This window comes from Balaenoptera musculus, chromosome 1 (genome assembly GCF_009873245.2).
Source record: "Balaenoptera musculus isolate JJ_BM4_2016_0621 chromosome 1, mBalMus1.pri.v3, whole genome shotgun sequence".
Taxonomy (NCBI): Eukaryota; Metazoa; Chordata; class Mammalia; order Artiodactyla; family Balaenopteridae; genus Balaenoptera; species Balaenoptera musculus.
Genome location: NC_045785.1, coordinates 6830245 through 6856691, shown reverse-complemented (window position 1 = coordinate 6856691; position 26447 = coordinate 6830245). Strand labels below are relative to the sequence as shown.

The 26447-nt window shown below is 48.6% G+C and overlaps 1 long non-coding RNA gene across 2 annotated transcripts; it reads left to right on the top strand.

Annotated features, from left to right (window-relative positions):
* Nucleotides 1–2288: 2288 nt before the first annotated feature.
* LOC118880393 lies at nucleotides 2289–16111 on the top strand. Of its 2 annotated transcripts, none has more exons than XR_005016279.1 (3): nucleotides 2289–2583; nucleotides 8060–8177; nucleotides 15617–16111. It is a non-coding gene; the product is annotated as an uncharacterized LOC118880393 (long non-coding RNA). The 2 variants fall into 2 exon arrangements; XR_005016278.1 differs by having other exon boundaries at nucleotides 15602–16111.
* Nucleotides 16112–26447: the final 10336 nt, after the last annotated feature.

Below are 26447 nucleotides of genomic sequence, written 5' to 3'. Positions count from 1 at the left end.
CTTGTGGCCTCCTTCCTCAATCTTCATAGCCAGCAATGGCAGGTCAAGTGCTTTGTATCTCTCATCATTATTTTCAGGTTCATCTCTCTGATGCATCTGGGAAAGGACCTCTGCTTCTAAGGACTCATGATTAGACTGGGCACACTTGTGCAAACCAGGATCATCTCCCCATCTCAGAGTCCATGTGTTTAATCACAGCTACAAAGTCCCTTTTGCCATATAAGGTGACATACTCACAGATTCCAGACATTAGGGCCTGGACGTCTTTAGGGAGTCATTATTCTGCCTACCACAAATTATAAATTTCCAGACTCTCAAACTCTCTTGATTGTCCAGGATCTTTATCACATGATTTTTTTGGTAATAGCTTTACTGAGATATAATTCACATAATACACAATTCATCTATTTAAAGTGTACAATTCATTGTTTTTTAATATAGCCACAGAGTTGTGCAACCATCACCACAATCAATTAAAAACATTTTAATCACCCCAACAAGAAACCATGTACCTATTAGCACTTGCTCCCTATTTTCCCTGAACACTCCCAGTCCTAGGGAACCACTAATCTACCTTCTGTCTCTGTGGATTTGCCTATGCTGTATATTTCATATAAATGGAATCCTATAATATGTGGCCTTTTGTGTATATATAGTATGTTAGATAGACACATATATATAATGTGTATCTACATAATGTTTTCAAGGTTCATCCATGTTGTAGCATGTATCAGTGCTTCATTCCTTTTTATTGCTAAATAGCATTTGATTGTACAGATATACCAAATTTTGTTTATCCATTCATCAGTTCTCGGACATTTGGGTTATTTTCACTTTTGAGCTATGATGAATAATGCCGCCATGAACATATACCTGTCTTTATGTGGACATAATGTTTTCATTCTCTTGGGTATATACCTAGGAGTGGAATTGCTAGGTCATATGGTAACTCTGTGTTTAACTTTTTGAGCAACTGCCAGATTATTTTCCACAGTGGCTGCACCAGTCTGCATTCCTACCAACAATGGATGATCCTATTTCTCACATCCTCGCCAACGCTTGTTATTATCTGACTTTTTGATTCTAGCCATCCTTGTGGGTGTGAAGTGGATCTGATTGTGTTTTTTTGATTTGCATTTTCCTGATGGTTCACGGCATTGAGCATCTTTTCAGGTGCTTATTGGATGACTGTATATCTTCTCTGGAGAAATATCTAGTCAGATTATTTGCCCATTTTTCAAGTGAGTTATCTTTTTATTATTGAGTTGTTAGAATTCTTTATATATTCTAGATACAGGCCCCTTACCAGATTTGCAAAAATTTTCTCCCATTCTGTGGGTTGTCTTTTCACTTTCTTGATGGTGTCTTTTGTAGCATAAGAATTTTTTATTCTGATGTCCAGTTTATCTATTTTTTTCTTTTGTTGCTTGTGCTTTTGGAATCATATCTAAGAAGGCTTTGCCTAATCCAATATCATGAAAATTTATGCTTGCATTTTCTTCTAAGAGTTTGTTTTAGCTCGTACGTTTAGGCTTTTGATTCATTTTTGGTTAATTTTTGTGTATGATGTGAGAGGTAGGAGGTCCAACTTTATTCTTTTGCATGTGACTATCCAGTTGTCCCAGAATGCTTTGTTGAACTGTCACATAATGTGCCCCAAACACATATGCTTGGATTTCTATGCAACACTGACATGACCAAAGTCCCTCCCCGGTCCAGTAAGACAGACCCCAGCAGACCAATGCCTGGCAAGCAGCAGATCCTCAAAAAATGTTTGTCAGATGAATGTGGTACAAGGTGGGGAGCTGCGGCCCCCAAGTTCAGGGGTTGGAGTCCCCTTCACTCTGCGCATGACTCTGGAAATGTTTCCTCCAAGCGGCCACTTGGCCACAGTGTAAAGAGGTGCCTTGGTACCCTTGAGTAAAGGGGGCAAACTAGCAGTGCTCCTACTGCCTGAACCAGATCTCAGGAAAAAAATCCCAAATTTTGTTTTCAGGCTGCCAGGGAACAGGGGGGTCAAGGGAAAGGAAGAGAGAAGATTGGGGAACAGCTGGCTGGGATGTGAACCAGGACAGGGGACCTTGAGTAACAAATTAAGAAGCACCTGTACTCAAGGTCAACATTTCTTGCCTTAAGCTTCAAGAGGCAAAAGCAGGGGAAAGCTCTCGGCTGGCAGATGAAATGAAAAGATAAAAGTGCTGGCAGCCGCCCCAGACATCTCTGCACCGGCAAAAGCTGCATCATATCCTTTGGGCCAAGTGGAGACGCAGCCTGGGGACAGCCAAGCTTCTGGAGCAGGGGACAGATGAACCTGGGGTCTGCGGAAGGAGAAGGCACCCTTGCAGGGGAAATGTGATGGTCAGCAGAACCTCACGAGACAGAGGCTGGCTTCCCGTTGGCTTCTCCAGGAAGCAGGCACTGTCTGTCTCTCCCAGCCCTGACACTGCAGTAGCCTGATACGAGGCCAGGAGCTGGGGAGCCTCTGGGGAGCCAGCAGCTCCCAAGTGGCTGCAGGGTCACAGCAGGGGACAACTCCTTACTCCTCAGCCCCTTCCACTCCCCTCTCCAGTCCTGGAAACACAGGTAAGGTACCCCTCATTCATTCCCCCGGTACGACATGCCAGGCTGTCTAGGCTCAGCAAACACAGCCATGAACAAGGCTCCTGTTCTCAAGGAGCTTATGTTCTACTCCATGTCGGGGTGTGTGGTAGAGAGATGGACCATAAAGCAGTAAAAGAATAATTACAGAGTGACAAGTGTGATGAAGAAAATAAAACAGAATAATGGAACAGGATGTCTGACTGTACAGTTAAGGAAGGTCTCTCCAGGGGTGATATTTGACTGAGACCAGAGGGAAAAGGGCCAGTCACACAAAAGCTAGGAGAAGAGTGTTCCGGGCAGAGAGAACAGCACGTACAAAGGCCCCAAGCCAGGAAATAGTTTGGCATCTTTGCAGAACCGAAAGGAGGCCAGTGTGGCTGGAGCACTGAGCAAGGGGAGACCTAAGAACAGGTTGTAGAAGCTGGGACACGTGGTGCCTTCCAGGCTACGGAAACGAATGTGGATTTCATTCTAATTTGTAGTGGAAGCCCCTAGGGAATTTTAAAGAAGAGAAGGACACAATCAGTTTTCATTTTGGAAAGTCCCTGGGCTTCTGGGCTGCAGGCCCGGAGGAGAAGCACATTGAGTGGGTGGGGGTTATTGTAGGGTCCAGACAGGCTAGGGGCACAACTCCAGGATGTATTAAAATGTAGATGTTATTACTATTCAGGTACCGCAAGGCCAACAGATCAGGAGATGACTGCCATTGAGAAGGTAGTTTGTTACAGTTCAGTTCCCAAGAAGAGTGGGCACGCCCTGCCGCCCACGCAGGGCCACGTGGGGATGCACCAGGGTCAGCCAGGAGGCAGAGGGAGTGAGGGAAAATGTGTACAAGGGCCTTTATAGTGGTTTCCAAGGGAAGCATGGGCAAGGCAGGGTCAGCAGGCTTAGGACTGGCCAGTTTGAAGAGTTTTCAGCAGGCTCTGGGGCGTAGGGGCTGTCCCCTAGTTGTTTGTATCTGGCCCAGGGTGATTAGGGCAGGTAGATAGTGGCCCTGAGTCTGAGAGCCTGATAAAGAAGGAGGTTGGAGCTTAGGGATCTGGATGGGTTTGTTTGCATATGAAAGGCACGCGCCAGAGTGAATCACAGACTATTTCTAGGAACTGGCTAGCCCTGGGAGGGGCAGTCCCTCCAGGGTCAGCAAGGCCCCGGATGTCAAAGCATCAGAAACACATGGTTGACGTACAAGGACATCTGTATTCTGTGGAGAGAGGCTTCCGGAGAGGAAATTGATGGGATTTGCTGATGCATTAGACGTAGGTGATAAGGGAGGAGAAATAATCAAGAAGGATGCTGCTTGGCCTTTTGGCTTAAGCAGTTGGGTCCCCCCACTCTCAAGCAAGTCTTTTTTTTTTTTTTTTTTTTTTAGTACTTTATTATTTATTTATTTATTTTGGCTGCACTGCACGGCATGAGGGATCTCAGTTCCCTGACCAGGAATCGAACCTGTGCCCCCTGCAGTGGAAGTGTGGAGTCTTACCCACTGGACCGCCAGGGAAGTCCCTCTCAAGGGACTCAAGTCTTTGAGGGCCCAGGAGACACAGCTACCCTCAAGGAGCTTGAACTCTCGTAGGGGAGCCAGGTTTCAAGTAGGGACAGTTGGCAATCAAGTCAGTGCCATTAGGCACCCTGAAATATGAGTGTACCTTGCCTTAAGTAACAAAAATGTTGCTGGAAAACAACATGTAATTCAGATACAATATTTCCCTCATGTACTTGTATTACCATTTCAGCAACCATAATTTCTGATTGGCTTTCACTTGTCCAAGGCCCAGGACTCGTGATGAGAGTCTCTGCTGATATTGTCCAGAGATTTAATGCTTCTATAAACCCATCTTATCTGTGCCAGAAAACCTCTTCATAAGCATTTAAGATGAGGGCTTTCAGAGCTACAGACTCCTTTGATTATATAAATGATTGCCTTTTAACTTTTTGGTTTTGTAAGATCTACTGCTGTTAAACTCAATGATATATAACAGTAAATAACTTTTATTATTATTATTATTTTAAAATCAAGATTAAGAAAACAGAGCACCCATGACGTAAGATAGGCGCTCAATAAAAAACGTTCCTGTAATTTTGATGATGTAGCCTCCATGAAAGGTGGGACTGCTGATGTATTTATATGTTTCAAAGCTACAAAGGAGCTCTTTCCCCAGAATATAATAATCTTGACCTGGTTAGGGACCAACTGAGCTGGGAATGCTGTAACACCTAAAGTTAATGTTCTCAAGTTCTTGCTAGTTTAGATGCCATACAGCGTATGGCATATGGTAGAGATGCGGTACTGTGAGGATGGCAGTATTGATTGCTGGTGATAAACGTGATCGTGCGGTTTGGGGCAGGTGATGCGGAGTTGTGTGGCTTTCCCGACCAACCTCTCTTGGTGCGGGGGCACTTCCTGTCACATCCGATTGGAATTCACAGATTTGAAATGATCGTGTGTCAGTTGCCAACGTCCACTGTGGTTGTTTTTCAGCCTCTCTGTTTTACGGGAAGTGTCTTGTTAACTAGACTATAAATGCTTTGAAGGGGAGCTGTCTGGTGGCTACTATATCTTGTGAACATAAACCCCAGAACGAGGGTCTCCTTAATACATACTTGTGGGTTAAATAGATGAGTTAATTAACATTACATAGCTGTCAGCTGGCAGATCTTTGTCAGATCAACTTTTTTTTCCAACGTATGCAAAAAGTCCCATTTGATTGTGCATCAAAGGACCCTAGAGAGTGAAAAGGTAACCCACAAAATAGGAAAAAATATTCGTAAATTTGTAGTGTTTAGAATATATAAAGAACCGCCACAATTCAGCAACAAAAGAAACCAAACAACCCAATTCAAAAATGGGCAACGGATTTGAATAGACATTTTTCTAAAGAAGATATGCAAATGACCAAAAAGCACATAAAAAGATACTCAATGTCATTAGTCATTAGAGAAACGCGAGTCAAACCACAATGAGACAGCACTTCGCACCCACTAGGATGGCTGTACTTAAACAACCAAACAAAAAAGGGAAAATAACGAGTGTTGGGGAGAACGTGAAGAAATCGGAATGCTCATGCACTGCTTGTGGGAATGTAAAATGGTGCAGCTGCTATAGGGAAAACAGGTTAGAGGTTCCTCAGAAAGTTAGACACAGAATTACTATATGATCCAGCAATTCCATTCCTAGTTACATACCCAAAAGAACTGAAAGCTGGGACCCAGATACTTGTTCACCAACATTCGTAGAAGCATTATTCACAATAGTCAGAAGGTGGAAACAACCCAAGTATCAGTGAACAGATGAACAGATGAACAAAATGTGGTACATCCACACCATGAGATATTATTCAGCCACGAAAAGGAACGAAATTCTGGTACATGCTACAACATGGATGAACCTTGAAAACATTATGCTAAGTGAAAGAAGCCAGACACAAAAGGACAAATGTTGTACGGTTCCATTTATTTGTGATGCCTAAAACTGGCGCATTCATAGAGACAGAAAGTAGAATGGTGGTTGCCAGGGGCAGGAGGAGTGGAGAAATGGGAGTTGGTGTTTATTGGGTACAGAGTTTCTGTTTGGGAAGATGAAAAAAGTTGTGGCAATGGATGGTGGTGATGGTTACCCGGCACTGTGAATACTTAATGCCACTGAATGGTGCACTTAAAATGATTAAAGTGGTAAACTTTATGTTGTGTATGCTTTATCACAATAAAAGAAAATACTGAAAAGAAAAAAGAAAGTCACATTGGGGCAACATCCCATGTATGAGGATCTGAGAGGCGTCTGGCTTGTGCAGTATCATTTAGCCCAGGATACCCTGCCCGCCTGTCTCCCCTGTGCCCTGGGATTAGAACAAGCCAGTCATCCTTTGACCTTTGTATGGGGAGTGCTAGACACACAGAGGTTTATCCCCAAGACTGACACTTTTCAGACCTGGGACAGCAGCCAATGTCCACACAGCGAAAACCTCTTCAAGGGCCCAGTTCTCATTTCTACTTCTGCATCCCTCTCAATGCCTCCTCAACTGTCCAGCTGCAATTTTACTGTAAAAGGTAATTATGTGTTAGCTAAAATCAGACACTTTGCCTTGATATCAACACCAGTCCATTGTAGGAGAATGTTGAGTACGTGAGTCCCCATTACAAAGTAAAAGGCATATGAAACTCAAACGTATGCCTGGGTCTCTGAAATACTTCATTCTTAGAACCCACGCCATTGGGTAACAGGCTAATAATGACGTTCTCCTAATTCTTCTAGAATTAAGTGCCACATGGATGAGACACCCAAATGAGTTTATCTGTATTAAGTTCCAGAAAGTTGGCTAATATTAGAGCATGGCTCCCAGGTACTTAAAGAAATCCGAATTACAAATAGAACAGGAATGAGTGCAGCCATTAGAAGAACCAGCTCCCCGTAAACAGGTACTTAGAGGTGAAGCAGGAAGTGTAAATGGAGCCCTAATTAATGCCTTGCTTATTGTGCTTTCCTGCAACTGGGAGATTAACCCTGAGATATTTTTAAAGCTTTCACATGTAGCTGGTACCTTGAACAAGTGGGACTCATTGGGTGCAAAAGACAAAACTTCATCTTGCCCCACTGGCGGTTCAAACCTGCTGGGACGCTTACTCCACCTCTGGATGAAATCTGAAACTGAAATCTTGGATGAGATCTGACTTTCTCAGCCTCTCTCTCCAGCCAGGATTTTAAATGTCTAGTCCCATATAATAGTCAGAACCCCAGAGTTACAGCTTTTCCCTGCCCCCAGCTCCTGGAGGGGAGGGGCTAGGATACTGTTTTTCTACCTGGGCGGCCCTCCGATTGCTAGCTGTGGCCTCTGCCTGCTCCCGAACTGCAGGAAGAAGACACGAGAAAGCGACAGGTGAGGTTTACCTGGACTGGGAGGTCCTGGGCTGGCATCGCTGCTCGCTGGGCTCAGCAGATATTCAAAGCTTATCACACCAGGCACTTTGAAGGGTCTTTGGAAATTTCAACAGGGAAGAGCTGACACCTGCTGTTCTTTTGACTCCTGTGAAAATGCCTTCTCTGGCTGGCTTTTTGTTATTTGTAATTCCATCCCAAGTCCCTGGAGATCAGACCTCTTCCTCTGAGGTCTCTTTTCCCCTCCAGGCGATCTATTGGGAAGATCAAAGACTCTCCCAGACGCACACCTGGTCCCCAGGAGCTCCCACCTTGAACCGGCTCTCAGGGAAAGAATGTCACTGCCAGGGGGGTGCTTTAGCCAGGCGTCCCTTCTCCACCTTTCGATTTCTCAGGCGGGAGTTGCACGGTGCCCTGAGGCACCTGTGTTGCCCTCTGAGTTCTTTACGTAAAGATCCCTTCAGCCAGCTGGTGGTAAGGGGAAGCAAATCCCCGCTCCTCCACGTGGGGGCGATACTCGCGGGACAATGACCACTGAAAAGCATTCTTCCCTCATCTCAAATGTGATGCATCTTTTTTCTCTCTCAGAGTAGTTACTGAGCTGATGGACGCAAAGCAGTCACTTGACCCCTCCTTCGCGTGTTTATCCCCGTGGAGCTGGGAATGGTGGCCTCCCAAGACTGGACCCATGACTGAAACGGAGCCGGTGAGTCCCTTTAGAACATCCCATTACACACGCTTTTAATGATCCAAAGATTGAGGGCAAAGCAAGGATTTCTTTCTTTCTTTTTTTTTTTTTTTTTCATCTTTTAAGAGTTTTGCTTCGTACGAAATCTAAAAGGTGAAATATTCTCAGCAGAATTCAAGAGACCCATGCAAATCACTGAGTGATTTCAGGAGACCCAGAAAATTGCCCCCAAACCCGAGTCACTGAGAAGAGCTGCAGCTGCTAATGAAGGTCTTTACAGCCCGCGTGGAGCGTCATAGGACCGGAATTCTCCTCCACTGGATGAGTTTTGTCAGGAACATGAGTGATTTCCCCACCCAACCTAACCAGTCTCTTTCCTCACCTGACCTAATCAGGAAGGAACCCAGGCACTATCTCAGGCCATTTCACACCCATGTATCCCTCCACGAGAGCAAGCACCCCGTGGGTGGGCGCCACACAGCCCTCCTTTTACCCCCTGCTTCTACACCATACACCATGTCGGGCGCATAGTAGGATCTGGGCGAAGCCTGAATCGAATTACAATCTAAGGGTAGAGTGGGGAGAGCCACAGAGACCTGAAATTTATTCTTCAAGGAGTTTACTCTTCTCCTTAAAAAATTCTTTTTAATTAGATTTTAGATATAAAAAGATCAATCTGCTGCTTTATTTTATTACTCTTCTGTTATATTAAACTGTAACCCTTGGTGGCTTAGGATCGTAACAAGTGAAGTCTATAAAACAAAATAGCAGGTGTGTTAAAATTGCCTATATTTTTCAAAAGTGGGCCCTTAAAGTCCTCCTGCGGAAAGGCCAGGTATCCTAATACGCAAGGAAAGAAGACATAGTGTTTTATTGTCTACGTGCCTACCTAATATCCATTCTCCCCTTCTTCTACTAACAAATCCTTGATTTTTTACAGTGTGGCAATGTACACAGTTATAACACTACATCTCCAAGCTTCTCTTGCCGCTAAATAGGGCCACGTGATTAAGTTCTGGCCAACGAGTTGTAAGCATAAGTTATCAAGTATTATAGAATTTATGAAAAGGGGAGTAGACAGCTGGCATGTGCTTTTTTCATATTCTTCCTCCACCTGCTCCTTGCTTCTTGCCTGGAATGCTGATGTGATTGCTGGGGCTCCAGCAACCCTCTTGGCTCATGAGGTGATAGTGAGTCTGGAAGTCACATGCTAAGAATGAGAGAAGAAAAAGGTAGGAGGAGCCCAGGTCCCTGATGACACTGTGGACCTTTGACCTCCAGAATTTTTTTATATGAAAGAGAAATAAACCTCTATTTTGTTTAAGTCTCTACTTATGGCTTCTGTCATTTACACAGTTCTTTTTTTTTTTTTTGGCCATGCTGGATCTTCATAGCTGCGTGCGGGCTTTCTCTAGTTGCGGCGAGCAGGAGCTACTCTTCGTTGTGGGGCATGGGCTTCTCATTGCGGTGGCTTCTCTTGTTGCGGGGCACAGGCTCTAGGCGCATGGGCTTCAGTAGTTGCAGCACACGGGCTTCAGTAGTTGCAGTGTGTGGGCTCAGTAGTTGTGGCTCGTGGGCTCTAAAGCGCAGGCTCAACAGTTGTGGCACACGGGCTTACTTGCTCCATAAGGCATGTAGGATCTTCCCAGACCAGGGATTGAACCTGTGTCCCCTGCATTGGCAGGCAGATTCTTAACTGGACCACCAGGGAAGCCCCCATTTACACAGTTCTTATCTGTTACATCTGTTACAAAGGATCACTTAAGCACCCATCATTTTATTTTACCCATTTTGGAAGGAAATCTCTCTAGAATACATTGCACATTCTCTTCCTTTTTAAAATCAAACATGTAGTGAACATAGGGTTGCTAGATAAAATACAGGATGTCCAGTCATCTTGAATTTCAGATAAGCAACAAATAGTTTTTGAGTAAAAGCATGTCCCAAATATTACATGGGCCATACTTAGACTAAAAAATAATTTGTTGTTCATCTGAAATTCAGATTTAACTGAGAGTCCTGTATTTTTATTCGCTGACTCTGCCAGTCCTCACTGAACAGGCTCTTCTCCTGCTGTTCTCTATGGTGAGGTGTATGGTGATGCACTGGGGACCTCTGGAGGCTTGGAGGGCTCTTAGCCCTTATGGAAATGGACCAGATTGCCATGCTTTTTATTCCTATTCCGCTCTTTCTAAGGTTGCCATCTCTTCTTTGGTTGCCAGTCTATCGATGGCCCTGTCTGTTGCTCTCTAAGTGAGCCTGCCTGTCCTAGCTCCTCACCCCACCGATGATGCGCCCTGGGAATCTGTGGGCAAACATGGTGTTTGGAGCACATGCCCTGAAGCTGAAAGTCTGGGTTCCACTCCAGGTCCCCCCACTTTCAACTCTATGACCTGGGGCAGCTCATTCGACCTGTCCAAGCTTGGTTCCTGCCTAAATAATATGGGGGCAGTCAGAGCCACCTCCTGGGTTATGTGAGGCTTAAATATGGGAAGTGCGGGGGCAGCACCGGCCCTTAGTAAGCACTCAGCAAATGGGGTAATTGCCGGGTGGTGGGCTGAGCAACCGGATAGCCAAGCCCAAGAAACAAGGATCTGAGCAGAAAGCTTCTATAAGCAAAACATGAGCAATGGGGACACTGAGGTCACCGAGAGGAGGAGTGGGAAGGAGAATGGGGGCCGAAGGCCAAATTCAAAGGAGAGTGGGAGAGCTCACGCAAGGCAGCCAGTGATGGCGGGGGTGAGTGGATAGCAGGTGTGTTATTTATTAGGTGCCCCCCACAAGATTCGTATGCTGAAACCCCACCCCCGGTACCTCAGAGTGTGACTGTATTTGGAGATGAGGTCTTTAAAGAGGTGATTAAGTTAACGTGAGGTCCTTACGGGGCCCTGATCCAATCTGACTGGCATCCTTATAAGAAGAAGAGATTACGACGCAGACACACACAGAGGGAAGAACATGTGAGGACACAGCAAGAAGACGGCCGTCTGCAAACCAAGGAGAGAGGCCTCCGGAGAAGCCAACCCTGCCGAAATCTTGGATCTTGGACTTCCAGCCTCCAGAACTGAGAGAATACATTTCTGTCGTGTAAGCTGCCCAGTCTGTGCTGCTTTTTACGGTGGCCCCAGCAGATTAATAAAGGTGTCGAAAGAGAAGGCTGTGGGAACATGGCCGTAGGCTGAGCGCCCGGGAGCAGTCATGCAGCCCTTGATCCAACAGACATTCTCGTTGATGTTGCGGGGGGGTGCTGGCATGGATACCAGGTATTCTTCCTGCCCAGGGTGTCCAGGGATGAACACTGTCCTTCTCCTGAGAGAACAGATGAACCAGAGAATCACAGACAGTGACAGATGCCGGGCTGCAGGGACTGATTGGGAAGGAGCAGGGAGCCAAGAGCCACTCCAGGGAGCCCATCAAAAGAGGCTCTTGAAGAGGCTTCCCTGGTGGCGCAGTGGTTGAGAATCTGCCTGCCAATGCAGGGGACACGGGTTGAAGCCCTGGTCTGGGAAGATCCCACATGCCACGGAGCAACTAGGTCCGTGAACCACAATTACTGAGCCTGCGCCTCTGGAGCCTGTGCTCCGCAACAAGAGAGGCCGCGATAGCGAGAGGCCCGTGCACCACGATGAAGAGTGGCCCCCACTGGCCGCAACTAGAGAAAGCCCTCACACAGAAACGAAGACTCAATGCAACCAAAAATAATAAAAAAAAAAAAAAAAAAAAAAGAGGCTCTTCCAGGAAGGGAGCCGGGCTGACACCTGAAGGTGAGAAGGAGCCGTCGGGGGCTGTTCAGGGAGATCAGGAGGAGGCCAGGGGCTGCTGGAACTGCTGAAGCTGAGCAGGAGGGAGAGGTCGGCCAAGAGGAGGTGGGAGGCTGGAGGCAGGGGTCAAGGCTGGACCTCACAGCCTCCTGGGCCTTGGTAGGGTGTTTGCATTTTATTCTGAGATGAAGGGCAACTCCGAAGGGGTGCACTATGGCAGAGGGACGGCCTGCTCAGCCAGCGCTTCCCCCCGGCCTGCGTGTCGGGGAAGGACAGCAGTGACTTCCTTGGGACGTGATCTGCAGAGTCGTCATGTGGGCTTGTGGGAAGCCAGCTTTCACGTATGGGGGAAAATTAGAAGTCCCCAAGCGGCGGAGATCGTAGGTTTGCCTGGAAATGAAGAATTCCACTGGCACAGGTTGAAAAGAAAGGGAATACGTTTGTTCATTCATTCATTCAGTTATTCATTCACAAAAACGTATGGAGCTTCTACTGCCTGCTAGGCGCTGTCCTAGTGCCGCGAACACAGCAGTGAGAGAAACAGCCAACCTCTCTGCTTTGGGGGAGGTGGCACCCCGGTGTAGGGACACAAATGCTAACGAATAAACAAATAAGTGTACAATGTCAGGAGCTGACATACCTGCTCAGAAGGCAAGGAGGTGGTCCTGGTGTGCTGTTTTGAAGAAGAGAGTGACTCTGATAAGGGGACATTTGGGCACAGGCCAAGAGATGCAAGTTCCATGGGCACAGTGAAAGATGCTTATGGCCGAGGACCCCAAGAAGGCTTCCTTGCACTGAAAATATTTTTCATCAGGCAGCCAGGGCCTGAAGATGCCCCAATCATCCCTTGGCAGTTAACACAGACATCCTGGGGAAGAATCTCAGCTTAAGCTGTGAACTTCCAATGTCTCAGCAAAGATACATTAACAATCTATGGAGCGCAAGCTCACCTTTAGCCCAGTGTGGACAGAATGTGTGGCTCTCCACTGCTCTGCACATAGAAGGTGCTCAATCAACACTTTTTTATTTTTTTTTTTGGCCGTGCCATGTGGCATGCAGGATCCTAGTTCCCCGACCAGGGATCGAACCCGTGTCCCCTGCAGTGGAAGCTCGGAGTCTTAACCACTGGACCTCCAGGGCAGTCCCTCAATCAACACTTTTTAAATGAACAACTGAAAAAACCCACAAAGTGCATATGTAAGCTGGCAGATCTAATATTTGAGCATTTATGGGTTTTTTGTTTAAACAGACTACGAGGCAGATCAGGAGGGTAGGAGATTGCTGTCCCCCAGCTGACCATGAAGAAGTAGGAGGAAGAAACAGTGTGACTGTTTGGGGTGGAAGAGTTCTCACTAATTGTAAAATGCATTTGACTCTGCAATCCTTGTGCCCTCACACGACATTGCTAGGAGCAGAAAGAACTCTGCTCTGCGCAGCTGTCAAACAATGTAGGAGATTCAAGGCGGGCAAAGCCTTTATCTTCTGCTGAAGACGATGAAAGCCACCCTCTTGGACCCCTCCCTGGTGATGGTGATTTTGTGTTGATAGAGAAAAGGCCAAGCACATGGAAGTCATCACAGAAAGCTTTACTCGTCCGGAAAGAAAAGCCACAGTGATGCATTCAATGATGTTCTCCAGTCCCAACCCAGATGCTTTGCTATGTAAAGGTCAAGGGACTTTTTATGATGTAAGAGGCAGGGAATCTGCTGAGTCAGATGGCCATCTCGAGCTTATCTCCAGGCAGCACTGCTCCTGGGCCTTCAAGGGTTCTGCCTTGTCCTTAAAAGGGAAAGACCCTGATCTAGAGTAATATTTTAGAACAACTTCCAGATAGGACACTTTCCCTAGGTTGAACCTAGTTTTCTACTACTGCTACTGAACATATAAGAGACAGTGGGATTGTTGCATATTAACCCCGCATAAGGCAGCCAATGAAAAAAACGGGCTGTATCTGCCTTCCACCCAGCAGTTTGTGTGCAAAGTGCTCAAGTTATTTCTCAAGGCCTAAGAAGAAATCTAAAATGGATTAGAACTTGTTCTTTCTTTTTTAAAATTTATTTATTTGATTTATTTGGCTGCATTGGGTCTTCGTTGCTGCGAGCGGCTTTCTCTAGTTTCAGAGAGCGGGGACTACTCTTCGTTGTGGTGCGGACTTCTCATTGCCGTGGCTTCTCTTGTTGCGGAGCACGGGCTCTAGGCGCATGGACTTCAGTAGTTGCAGCATGCGGGCTCAGTAGTTGTGGCATACGTGCTCAGTAGTTGTGGCATACGTGCTCAGTAGTTGTGGCATGCGGGCTCAGTAGTTGTGGCGCACGGGCTTAGTTGCTCTGCAGCATGTGGGATTTTCCCGGACCAGGGCTCGAACACGTGTCTCCTGCATTGGCAGGCGGATTCTTAACCACTTAGTCACCAGGGAAGTCCCCTAGAACTTGTTCTTGAAGAAAGTGAAAGACTCACCAGATTTGCTAAAACAGCCTGGGAAAGAGGATCCAATGCAAGAACCACAATGTTGGCATCTCCCAAAGACCACCGTTGTTCCCAAGTTTCTTCTTTCTTGTTGATTTGAAAATGGATGCTTGTTTTTGTTTCGTGTTAATTACTGACCTGACGGGCGTCTTGTTGATCACGAGGGACAAAGATGTGCAGTGACATGTCCCCCCCCGTTCTTAGGGTAACCTCGTGGGCTTATCTGCACGGTTTACTTTCCTGAGTCCCTCCCATGTGTCTAAAGGCTGCAGAGGCATCCCTGGTAGGGATGGCAAAGGACAATGCCCAGAATTTAGATCAGCACAGAGCACACATTCAAACATGCCCAATAAATATTTGTAAAAGAAACAAATCAGAGATGTGGGTTGGATAGAAAATCAATGGTGTCAAGTTGAGAGAGAGAGAAGTATCTGCAACCCCAGCACGATTGAGCAGAAGTGTGGTGAAGAGCACGGGTTCTGGAGCCAGATGGCCTCCATCCTGCTACTCAGTAGCTGTGTGACCTAAACCTCTTTGTGCCTCAGTTTCCTTGACTGTAAAATGGGGGTGATGATGACGGTACTTACCACAGAGGGTTGTTGACAGAATTAACTAAGTCGACACAAGTAAAGCACTTAGAGGCCAAGCATTCCGTACACATGGCTCTTAACTCCTTTTTTTTTGGCCTCACCGCAAGGCTTGTGGGATCTTAGTTCCCCAACCAGGGATCGAACCCGGGCCCTTGGCAGTGAAAGTGCAGAGTCCTAACCACTGGACTTCCAGGGAGTTCCAAAATTCTCTTTTTTTTAATTTAATTTTTATTTTATATTGGAGTATAGTTGATTTACAATATTTTGTTAGTTTCAGGTGTACAGCAAAGTGATTCAGTTATACATATACATATATCCATTCTTTTTCAGATTCTTTTCCATACAGGTTATTACAGAATATTGAGTAGAGTTCCCTATGCTATACAGTAGGTCCTTGTTGGTTATCTATTTTATATATAGTAGTGTGTATATGTTAATCCCAAACTCCTAATTTATTCCCCCCCTCCCTGCACTTTTCCCCTTTGGTAACCATAAGTTTGTTTTCAAAGTCTGTGAGTCTGCTTCTGCTTTGTAAATAAGTTCACTTGTATCATTTTTTTAAGATTCCACATGTAAGTGATATCACATGATATTTGTCTTTCTCTGTCTGACTTACTTCACTTAGTATGATAATCTCTAGGTCCAACTATGTTGCTGCAAATGGCATTAAAGGGCTCTGTGTTGTGGCACCTCCAGAGACTGGGATGGGATCAGCACCGTGATATTCCATTGCTGTTGCTGTGCATGTGAAAACTTTCAATGGACAATGCAGTGGGTTGAAGGACGCCCCCTCCACAAAAAAAAAGATGTGGAACCTGTGATGACCTTATATGGAAAAAGGGTCTCTGAAGATATAATTAAGGAACTCAAGACAAGATCATGCTGGATTAGGATGGGCCCTAAATCCAATGACAAGTGTCCTTATAAGAGAAGAGACAAATGAGAAGGGAAGATGTCACACAGAGGAGAAGGCCACGCACATGAAGACAGAGGCAGAGATTGGAGCGATGCATCTACAAGGCAAGGAATGCCCAGAATTTCCAGCAATCGGCAGAAGCCGGGAGAAAGGCATGGAATGAATTCTCCAGAAGGAACCACCCTGCTGACATCTTAATATCAGACTTTTGGCCTCCAGAACTGTGAGACAATAAACTTCTGTTGTTTTAAGCCACCAAGTTTGTGGCAATTTGTTTCAGTAGCCCCAATGCAGATGACCCTGCAGGTCTCAAAATCGGAGGAGACTGAAAAACACTTGCTTTGGTTCCTAAGCCTTAAGTATGGTCTTGCCTCTGAAGGCAAGAAAATGACTTGGTATTTTTCCCACTTTCAAAGAGTTGAAACTCCTTGGCCTAAGTCTGCATGCCATCTAGGGAGGGTAAAGTGACTCACAGGACAGAGAGGTGACCCTCAAGGTCATATGAAGAAGGGGCAGAGGAAGTCGGCTCACCTAAGGGGCAGGGGGATGGCAAATACAGTGCGAAGTTCACAGGACCAAGGATCTGGAGGTCCAAATTCTAATCCAGGTTCTGCCTCTCACTGGCCAGGTGACCTTGCGTGAGGCCCTGCCATTTCTTGGGTGTCAGGACTACCTGTCTGTGAAATGGGGGAATGGGGCTGTGTGCTCTCTGGGGTCCCTTCCACTGGGACCCTCCGTGAGTCTGCGGCCACCCCTGCCACGACAAGGGGTGCAGCATGGAGGGTGCTAACAGCCTGACCGTGGCTGGTCCTTGGGTCTGCCTGTCAGCATAGCCCGTGCCGCACAGCCTTACCTGTCTGCCAAAGCCTGAGAGCCAGGAAAGTGGGTGAGGGTGGCCGGCGGATGCGGTGCCCATGTCGGCGCTGGCACACTGCAGCTGGGTGGCCCTGTGTGTCCCAGGCAGGATGCCGGCAGCACAGCCTTCCCCCTGGGTCTGTTTAGAAACCAGTCACACACCAGGTTTTCCTTCAGTGATGAAATGTACGTGAAATTGATGCAGTTGGTCCTTCTGAACAATTGATTTAGGAGTCTTAGTTTCCCTCCCCGCCTTTCTCCTTAATTGACTTTTCTCAGACTCTCAGTCTGCATTAAATTCAAAATCTGGGAATCCCTTCTTCTCCCCTCACCCTGCTCTCCATCTCAATTTATCTACTCTGCTTTATCTTTCGTGGATTATATTAGAATGTGCTATTTTAACCATATCTGCATTTAAAGTGCAGCTCTCTCCTGGAATTTTCCCAATTAAATCCCTATCTCAATCTTAAAACATATTAACTTTCACAGAGGTAGGAGCAAAAACTTTAAGAATCACAGACATGTCAGGACAAAAATGTACACGTTGTGGCCATCTTGTACATTTCATGTGCCTGCCAATTTTTAAAACGGGATTTTCTTGAAGGAAAGCAAAACTAGAGATTTTCCCAAACTGTTGAAAATTTGCCAGCAGACAGAGAGGAATTTTCCTATTCTTCTGACCCTGGGTCTACCTCTGTCCTTTTTTCGGTAAAGTGATGGTGTAGACTTCTGCCTGAAGCAGAGCAGACTTGTCACTCATGGCTTCTGCTGCTTCCTGGGCATCAGGCTGCAGTTCTCAAACTTCTGAACAAGTCACACCTTCTCTAAAATGTGGTCCCAGGAAGGAAGGAATTAAGGATTCTGCAGTCCCTGTCTTCTTTTCATTGTTTTTTTTTTCTTTTGCCGGAAAAGCATCTTCAGGTGAACAAATGTGGGAGGTGGAGCAAAGCCTTGGACCTGGTGGTAAGGAGGGTTTTTGGAGATGCGCTTCTGTAGGAGCGGGCATCTTGCAGTGTCAGGGGTTTAAATTAAACCAGGATGGGGGAGGGAGAAGGGGAGAGACCATCCCCGCGTCTGCAGCGTTGACTCCTGGCATCATTTCGGTGCAAGGACCCAGCTGACACTTCTTATTTTGGGTCCTGCCTTCCCAGCAGAAGTCTGCAACTTGCCGGCATCGGGGCAGGACGGCAGCCGGCAGCCTCTGAGCAGAGGAGAGAGGTAACTTTCGGGAGGGGTGTGTGGGTTTCTTGATGCTAGACCATCAGTCAGCTCATTTTACCCGCTCCTTAGGTAGCCGGCAGAACGATTCCCTTTTCTTTGGGTTTTTTAAAAGCTTTCTTTTCTAAGAAGCTGAAGCCCTCTCCCTGCACTTTACAGCAACTCTGGGCTCCATGAAGTTCATCCAGGTCCCTCCCCGCATGGCTTTCCGTGCAAGGAAAGCTGAGTCAGTTGCTCACAGGAGTAAAATTTTCCAAATAATTTTTAAATGCCGTTCGAATTATTTTTTTTCATTCGGTTTCTTTCTCATGTTGGTTTTATGTTTGCACCTTGTGTTTTAATTCAGCTACGATGAATATAAGTTTGTGGAGGAAATTTTGGTGGGTGGCTTTGTGATTAAAAAAAAAAAAAACTACTCCATTGCAGTCGTGCTGCAGTCCCAGCAACCCGGTTTAACTGCAGAGGCTATCACGGTGCAGTCTGCCTCTCCTCTTTACCCTCGCTAGAGTCTGAGTCTCTGATTCCCACCCGCCTGGCTTCTCCAAGCAAGCCCCCCATGCCCCACCACCTTGCCCACCCACCCTCTGCAAAGGACCCCGGTAAGTGCGCTGATGTCTGTGACACTTGGGGTTTGAAGGAGAATTTGGACACTGCAGCTTTAAGAATGCCGTACTGCGAAATCTTTCTCCTTCAAGTGACTGCAGAACCTCAGGAGCGGTGGAGGGGGGGTGGGGGAGGAGGAGGAGGAGGAGAGAGAAAGGGATACCCACTCTCGGGTCAGCCCGTTGGGTAACTCAGGCTGGGGAGCGCCGAGCCCTGGGCGAAATCCAAAGTGCGTTCAGGACCTGACTTCGGGTTGGTTCACATGCTTGGGCACGGGGAGACCCCACAGACTCACTGATGAGTTTAAGCTTAGTCCTTGCCTCGGCGCGTGCGTGCGTGCGTGCGTGCGTTTGTGTCTGGTTAGCTGGCTCTTTAAGCCGTGTGGAATCGGGCTGGAGAATTCTGGTCTCATCTCTGTTGTGATCTTTCCAGCCTGGCTTGAACCCTGGGAACACAGAGGCAGCCTTCACTGCCTTATTCATTGGGGGTGGAGGTTTTCTTCTTGTGGGTTTATTGAGATGTGCTTTGGAGGGAAACTTGAAACAATGATTTGCGACCGCAGGGGCAGAGGCTGCAGCATTTAAGAAGGGATGAATTTACTGACGTGTTAGTAGTGGGTGTTGAATTATGATGCACGGGGTGCCAGGCAATTGTGGGGGGCTCCATAAGAAGCCCATCTAGATGGGGATGGGGTTCGCACAGAAGCAGCGGAAAGCACACTTGGGGCAGTGGCTCTTTACGGGGACATGCGCAAGGAGCCCAAGGCATCTGAACTCTGGTCTCCGGGACCAGGCTCCTCCCCATCTGGCCAAAGGGCCGCCCCAAAGGCAGTTGCTGCCTCAGTAGGTGCCGGTGGAGGTGCGCCAAGGCTGGCACCACTGGCGTGGCATTCCAGGACATGCAGTGCCTGGATCCAGGTCTGCATTGGGGGTGATGCCACGCAGGGCCGACGGGGGCATGCGCCCAGGTGGTCCCGGGCACTGGACGGGCTGAGCTCCTGTGCAGTTCTTCCCAAAGCAAAACGGTATCTTTTTACAAAAAAAAAAAAAACTTTAGGTCTCTCACTAAATCTGCTCTAAGGATGCACAGCAAACCTCTCAGATATAAATTATCCAGGCAAGTCCCTGAAACAGCAACTGGGCCAAGGCTGGCGGTGTGCCATGACCTCTGTGGGTTCTGCATTGTGTTCTGGGTCTTGCTGTAGACTGGAGCCAGACTTGGAGGCTCATCTTTAGAAAACCCTGCCTGCACTCTGGCAGGGGCTGCAACAGTTGAACCTCCTTGGGGCATGAGAGGTGGTCCCACTGAACCCTCTGCAGGCGTTTGGGAAAACCCGGGCTCATAGACAGATATTTTATAGGGTCTTAGACCGCATAATTGCCTAGATTGTAAAAGCCCTCTGCAGGTGAAAACAAACCCCTCCCCCGAATTAGGAGTACCTTGATACTTCTCTACTTTCAAAATCCCTGTCTCTCTGACTCACTCCACCCGCTTTTTATGTGTTCCCTGTGTATTTAACACCATCTTTGACCTTGGCCCATAGATCTGTGGCATGGGCTTGCAGAACCTCCTGAGATATAGAGCAACTTAATTTTTCCAGACTGACATCCTTGGATGTGGAACACTTCGAGCCTGGTGTACCCAGATGAGTCACTGGGGTCCCACACACTAGGGTCTTTGGTGGTCAGCATCGTGTGGTGCTGATGATGGAGCCTCATTGGTGCAACAGGCAGAACTTGCCCCTCCCCCCAGAAAGCTGCTAGGATGTGCTGTTTGGACAAACCTTGACGAATTTTCCCGAATCAGTGGGATGGAGGTGTCAGCGGCCTCTCTGCCCCGGGGAGCAAGAGACTAGAGCTGGCATGCCCAGGCAAACTCCTCTCCCATTCAGTGCCTCCCTCCCCGGCCTGGATGACAAACGAGCCTCCTTTACATCTGGAATTAATTCCTTTATATCTGGAATTAGCCAAGAGAAAGGCCTCTTGTCCGTGGCTGCAAAGCAAATGCCACTGTTGGCCCCAGCATCCCGCCCACATCCACTAGTCTCTGGTCCCCTAAGGGGAGGTCAGGTGAGACAGGAACTTCACAAATGTGCCCCAAGGGGAGCAGGTGACCCCAGAGCCCAGGCCTCAGACATCACTGGAGCTTGTGAAACGAATGACATGCACTGCCAACATGAGATGAGAAAAGGGGTTTCTACAAGCTTCTCATCGTGAGAGCTCTCCTTCCCTCAGCAGGTGCTGTCAGGGCCAAAGTGACCCCATCAAGGCAGTCGGGGAAGAAGCAGCCAAAGTGGCGCAAGAGCCTCAGGGATGGACGGGCGGGTCTTAGCCCCTGCAGGCCCCTGGACGCCCTCATCTCTCAGGGAGTAGAACGGGGAAGCCAGCTGCTGAGGAGCTGGCATGGCGAGAGCTGGCCCCATGCTGGACAGCGAGGGACCAGCATTTCCCAAGGTTTGCCTCAGGCAGAAAATCCAGTGCAATTGATGAAGACCCCACCCTGCCCCCTTTCCGCCAGGCCCGACCCAAGTCCAGGGGCTGCAGGAGGGTGGGAGCAGGAAGAAACTCTCCCCCACCCGGCCCACGGGTCAGATCCAGGGGCTGACATGGGCCTGGGTTGATCTTTAAAAAGAATTCTCTCTTTCCATCCCCCAGATCACTTAGAGCAGGCGCATCCTAGCCCTGCGATTGTGGCAGGGAAACGGTGAGGCTAGAGCTGGTCCCTAAGTTAGGTGGGAGGTGTGCCTGGAGGGGCAGGAGCGGGTGTGCGCCTTGGTCCCAGGCTCCCCGGCGGCGGCTCGCAATGCACCAGTGCTGACTCAGTGCTTCCCGCGCGCTCTCCTCTCCCACCCCGTCACCTGCCCCGGCCTTGGCCCGCGGAGCCCGTGCTGCTGGTTCCCCGGGTCTCCTTGCGCAGGGGCGGTTGGAACCCAAGCTGCTGCAGGCCCTCCCCCGCCCTCCCCGCCGCCCGGGCCAAGTCAGCAGTGCTGGCTGCCGCGGGGCTGCAGCAGCGGGCGGTGCAGAGGCCCTGCACCACTGCTCCGGGCTGGCGGGCGGCGCGCCACTGCCACGCTCGCGTCCCGACGGCCACCTCCCGGCGGCTGCGCGCAGCCAGCGCCGAGACAGGACTCGGTCCCTGATTGGTGCAGTGAGTGAGTCTCGGGCTTTATTTATACAACATTTTCTGCACGACTCTACTTCATCGGAGTTGAGGGCTGGGGCCGGAGGCAGCCTCCCCGGCTGGGAAGGATGACAAACGGAGGCTCTCGTAGCGGCCGGCTTCGCGCATCCTTGGATGGGCCATTTTCACAGGCGCTTCTGTATGGAGCATCCACCAAGAGTGAGGCGTGATTTGCCGAAACCTCCATAGAAGAGCAGGACGTGTGGCACCTCGGAAGGGATGGGAGGTTAATGAAGCCTTTGGGATGAGCCCAGGGATGCTGTGTCTGGGCCCCGGCTTTGGACCTCCTGCTCTGAATTGTGGACGCCGGTCTGGAAAGTGAGACTGTCTTTCCAATTGGGGGGTGGGGTGGTAAGAAGGGATTCCCAACTCAGGCATCCTCTTGGGTGAGGGCAGAGGGACCTTCTCGGGACGTATTCTTGAATGCTCTGCTGAAGATGTCTGGGAAAGCCTCCGGAGACAGATTGAGGCACAAAGGCGGTGGCAGAAAGGGTTTTTCCCAGTGTCGAGTTAGTTGCAAAAGGTAGAAGTTGGATGTGGAAGAAGTCCAGCTTCCCCTACAGAGGAAAGCAGGGCCAGCAGATGTGGGTGGGGTCTGGTAGCTGCTGACCCTCCTGGGTGATGCGAGGGGCTGAGGTGGCAGGAGGGAGGGGCTGGGGACAGAGAAGGCAGCCCCAGGGAGCCCAGACAGCACCTTCTGCCCAGAATAGCAGCCTCTGGTGCAGGTCTTCATTTATGCCAGTGGCATGAAAATGCTGCCCGACTCGTCCCCTGGGGCCTGTTCCTGGCAAAAGCCCTGTCTCCTGGCAAGATGGGAAGTGATGTCACACTGCACACACGAGCCTGTTCTTCCGGGGCCGTTCGCAGCTGTGAGACAGTTCGGGGACCGATGCCTCTCACTGTCCCGGACCCTGGACTTCTGCGGGGAGAGCCTGGGTGCTGGTGCCTGCTTCCTCCCATTGATGGCTTGAGTGTCTCCACCTTGGAGGCTGCCCTTAGAGCCTGCATTGCACTGGGAGGGGGAGGGAGATGGCAGAGGGGGAGGAGGAGGGGGAGATGGCAGGGGTCGTGGGGCCTGCAGACCCTGCTCCCTGCTGATGTCATCAGTTTGGGGGCCTGCACAGATCTGACACTAGGAGCCTTCCTGCTCAGCCTGGGACAGGCGCAGTGCTGAGGCTGCCAGTCTCCCTGCCAAGGACGTGGGGACAGGCAGCTCTCGGGGGACTGCCTGCACCCTCTAGGCAGAGCCAACTGGCCAGCCGAGTCCCTGGGGCTCCTGCAAGGACTAAGGTATAAAGCAAAGGTAAGGGCCATGAGAGCAAATGGTGGGCCTGGATTTCAGCAGGAAATAGGACACGGGTGGTGCCCACCTGGTTAAGGAGCAGTGCCCCAAATCCCGAAGACAGGGAGGACCAGGAGGCAGGCTGGGGCGGCGGGAAGAGGCTCCAAGGCGCTGCTGGGATCCTAGGGCCCCAGGGCCAGATCCTGACCCATGGCACTTCCCCACTGACCGTTTTTGCTTTTCACCCAATGCAGAGTCAGCGGTTTTTCTGCTGTGCCCATTCTCTGCAGATCTGATTAAGGTTCAGAACCTGTCTTTCCTCTTATGCGTGCAAACTTTAGCCCCACAAATGAAAGATACTTTGAAATCATCTGATGCCAGCCCCGAGCTCAGAGACAAGGACCGGGAGGCCTAGAGATGAACCGACTTGCCCAAGGAGACAGGAAGCTCAGGGCAGGCCTGCGAATCCCTAGGATGTGTTTCAGCCAGCATGTGAGACGAGGATGAAGTCATCAGCGCTGGACCCATCGAGTGCCCCGACTCCAGTGAAACAGGACAAGGTAAGGAGATTGGGGACCTGGAGGTGACACAGGCCTGAGGTCCTAAAGACCATGGGCAAAACTTACTGGACATCAGGAAGTGCTGCTCTGGGAACTGAACCCTTCCTTTGAGCAGGTTTGCAGCACCTCTGGTTTACGACTCTCACTGGGCAAAGTGTCCAGGGGGGAAAACATGGGGCTTCTTTTATAGTTGTTCCTCTTTGCAATTCCGGGAAATCGGGGCCCCTGGAGCCTGGCGGTTGCCAGTCTGGTTATTAGTGCTGTAACTCAGGCTTCCTCCAGCAGAGGGCGCCCGAGGACGCAGGAAGGAGACGAGCCGCTCACTGCGGGGCTGGGCGTTTGCGGAATTGGGGATGTGAGTTTTACTTGGTCCCATGCATTCAGGCAGAAGAGTTTTTCTGGATTTTGTTTTGACGCATAAAGCAGAAAGTTCACCTAGAAATTTCCCTGCCATTCAGGATCTGTGTCATCTCCTAGGTCTGCCCACACTTCATTCTGGCCTCTTAGAAAGGTTGTGGAACACAACACAGAGGGGTGTGCTGTCGCTTTCCTTGTTCACGGTTCTCAGAATAGGCTTGATGGGTCGTTTGCGCCTCTGTTGGCCAAGGAAATTTCACAAAAGTCCCAGGGAGAGCTGGCCATTCTTGAATTTAGAAACGCAGCTAGAAGTTGACCTGTCCCGTGCTGGGGCTCAGATTCCTATTGCAGTGACCAGGTCAATACCTGTCACTTGATTTCTGGGGGCAACTTGCTTCAGGATCTATGTGCTGGGAGTGAGGCATCTGGCCTGGGCTTCATGTTCAAAAAGGTTTTTAGATTTTTTATATCATTTCTAGCAAACAGCTCAATTCTCTCATATTTGAGTCGTGTGTTAAAAGCATTCAATTTTATTTTATTTTTTAAATTTTTTATTGGAGTACAGTTGATTTACAATGTCGTGTTAGTTTCAGGTATACAGCATAGTGATTCAGCTATACATACACATATATTCATTCTTTTTCAGATTCTTTTCCCACCTAGCTTATTATAGAATATTGAGTAGAGTTCCCTGTGCTATACGGTGGGTCCTTGTTGGTTATCTATTTTATAGATAGTAGTGTGTATATTGTCAATCCCAAGCTCCCAACTTATCCCTCCCACCCATGTTTCTCCTTAGGTAACCACAAGTTTGTTTTTGAAATCTGTGAGTCTGTTTCTGTTTTGTAAATAAGTTCATTTATATCATTTTTTTATTAGATTCCACATATGAGTGCTATCATATGATGTTTGCCTTTCTCTGTCTTACTTCTAAAAGCATTAAATTTTAAATGTTTAAAATGCATTTTTCTAATCCTGTTTTGACATTTCTTCAGTCTGTAAACTCCCAGGTCCCCTAAGACATGGCAAAGGCCTGATGTCTCACGTCCTCTGAAAGGCCCTGCCACGTGCAAGGCACTGCCCCTTTGTGATCTGAAGGTCACCTTGCCCTGCAACCCCAATATTGTAAATAGTCCATTCAAGGTCTCAGAGATACCAGGCTTCTGTCTGTGTAATAAACGTGCTTACTTGACAACAGGGAGTAGACCAGACATAAATGGTTTTTAAAGAAAAGTACAAATTAGGTTTTTCTTCAAAATAGAAGGAGTAAGATAGGGCTGGCTCATGATAAAAATGTGAAATGGGCCCAGCTTGTCTTTGATGTTCCCCTACTGCCTTCATCCCACTGGCCTCCCAGGCTACCCCGGAGGCTCAAAGGGACCCCGGGTCACCAAGGAGCCTCCACTTAGCACCTCTGCTCAGCCTGGCTGCCCGAGCGCCACGTTTCTGTTGCGTCTGATCCGTCTCTCTCTTCCACCCTAGAAATTTTCAGAGGTTCCTCCTGGCAAAATCCCCCTTTGGAGAGAAGGTTGGTGAGGGAGACTTGAACAGACCTGCCAGCACCTGCAGGCCGCCTCCTTGCGTACCTGGTGCTGGAATTGGATTGTTTTTCACAACTGCTTTGCTTCTTGGCTTCTCTAGGTCCCCGGAGGTCAAAAGTGACTGTTCTCCCAAGGCGTTCCTGCCAGGCAAGTGGGAGAGACCCAGCTCCAGCAAAGACGTCCTGTGAGTGCCGCTTATCTCTTCCAGATGCTGGCAACACATGGTTTTCTGAGGGCTGTGCTAAGCATTGTTCCTATTTATAGAAAGACAGGGGTGATGTTAACCTGCAGCAAACTACAGTGAAAGGAGCGACGGCTGCAAATACGTAACTTGGCAGTATCCATCCAAGGGACTGAGGATGGGTGTTGGTGTGGTCGCTCAGAGAAGGGGTTCCACTAAGGACAGTGGTCCGATGCATCATGCGTGAGAATCATCCCTGTGGTCCTCACGTTGGAGATGTTTATATATTCTAGGATCTGGGAGCCTTTCTGGCTTTCTCGTTGATCTCAGCTATCCTTTAGGGTAGACTTACTTTAGATGGGCAGCCCCTTCCACCAATCACTGTGCCTTTTTAACATCTGTCCCATTTCACAGTGGCCCCACCTGTCCGCGGCATTTCTACAGTATTCGCCACTCAACAACCTCAAAGCCCAAGTGTGGAATTCTGTTCAACTCAACCCCCAAGGATAACCCTCTCTTCTATAAAACAATCCACATTTCCTACTGGTGTGGGTTGACTTTTCCTTTCTTTTTCTTTTCTTTTTTTTTTTTTCCTTTCTAGTTAATCGATAGAATAACGTAGTTATCTATGTCAGAAATAAAGTGATTTTGGGAATTCCCTGGCAGTCCAGTGGTTAGGACTCCGTGCTTCCACTGCAGGGGGCCCAGGTTCGATCCCTGGTTGGGGAACTAAGATCCCTCAAGCTGTGTGGTGCAGCCAAAGGGGAAAAGAAAGTTA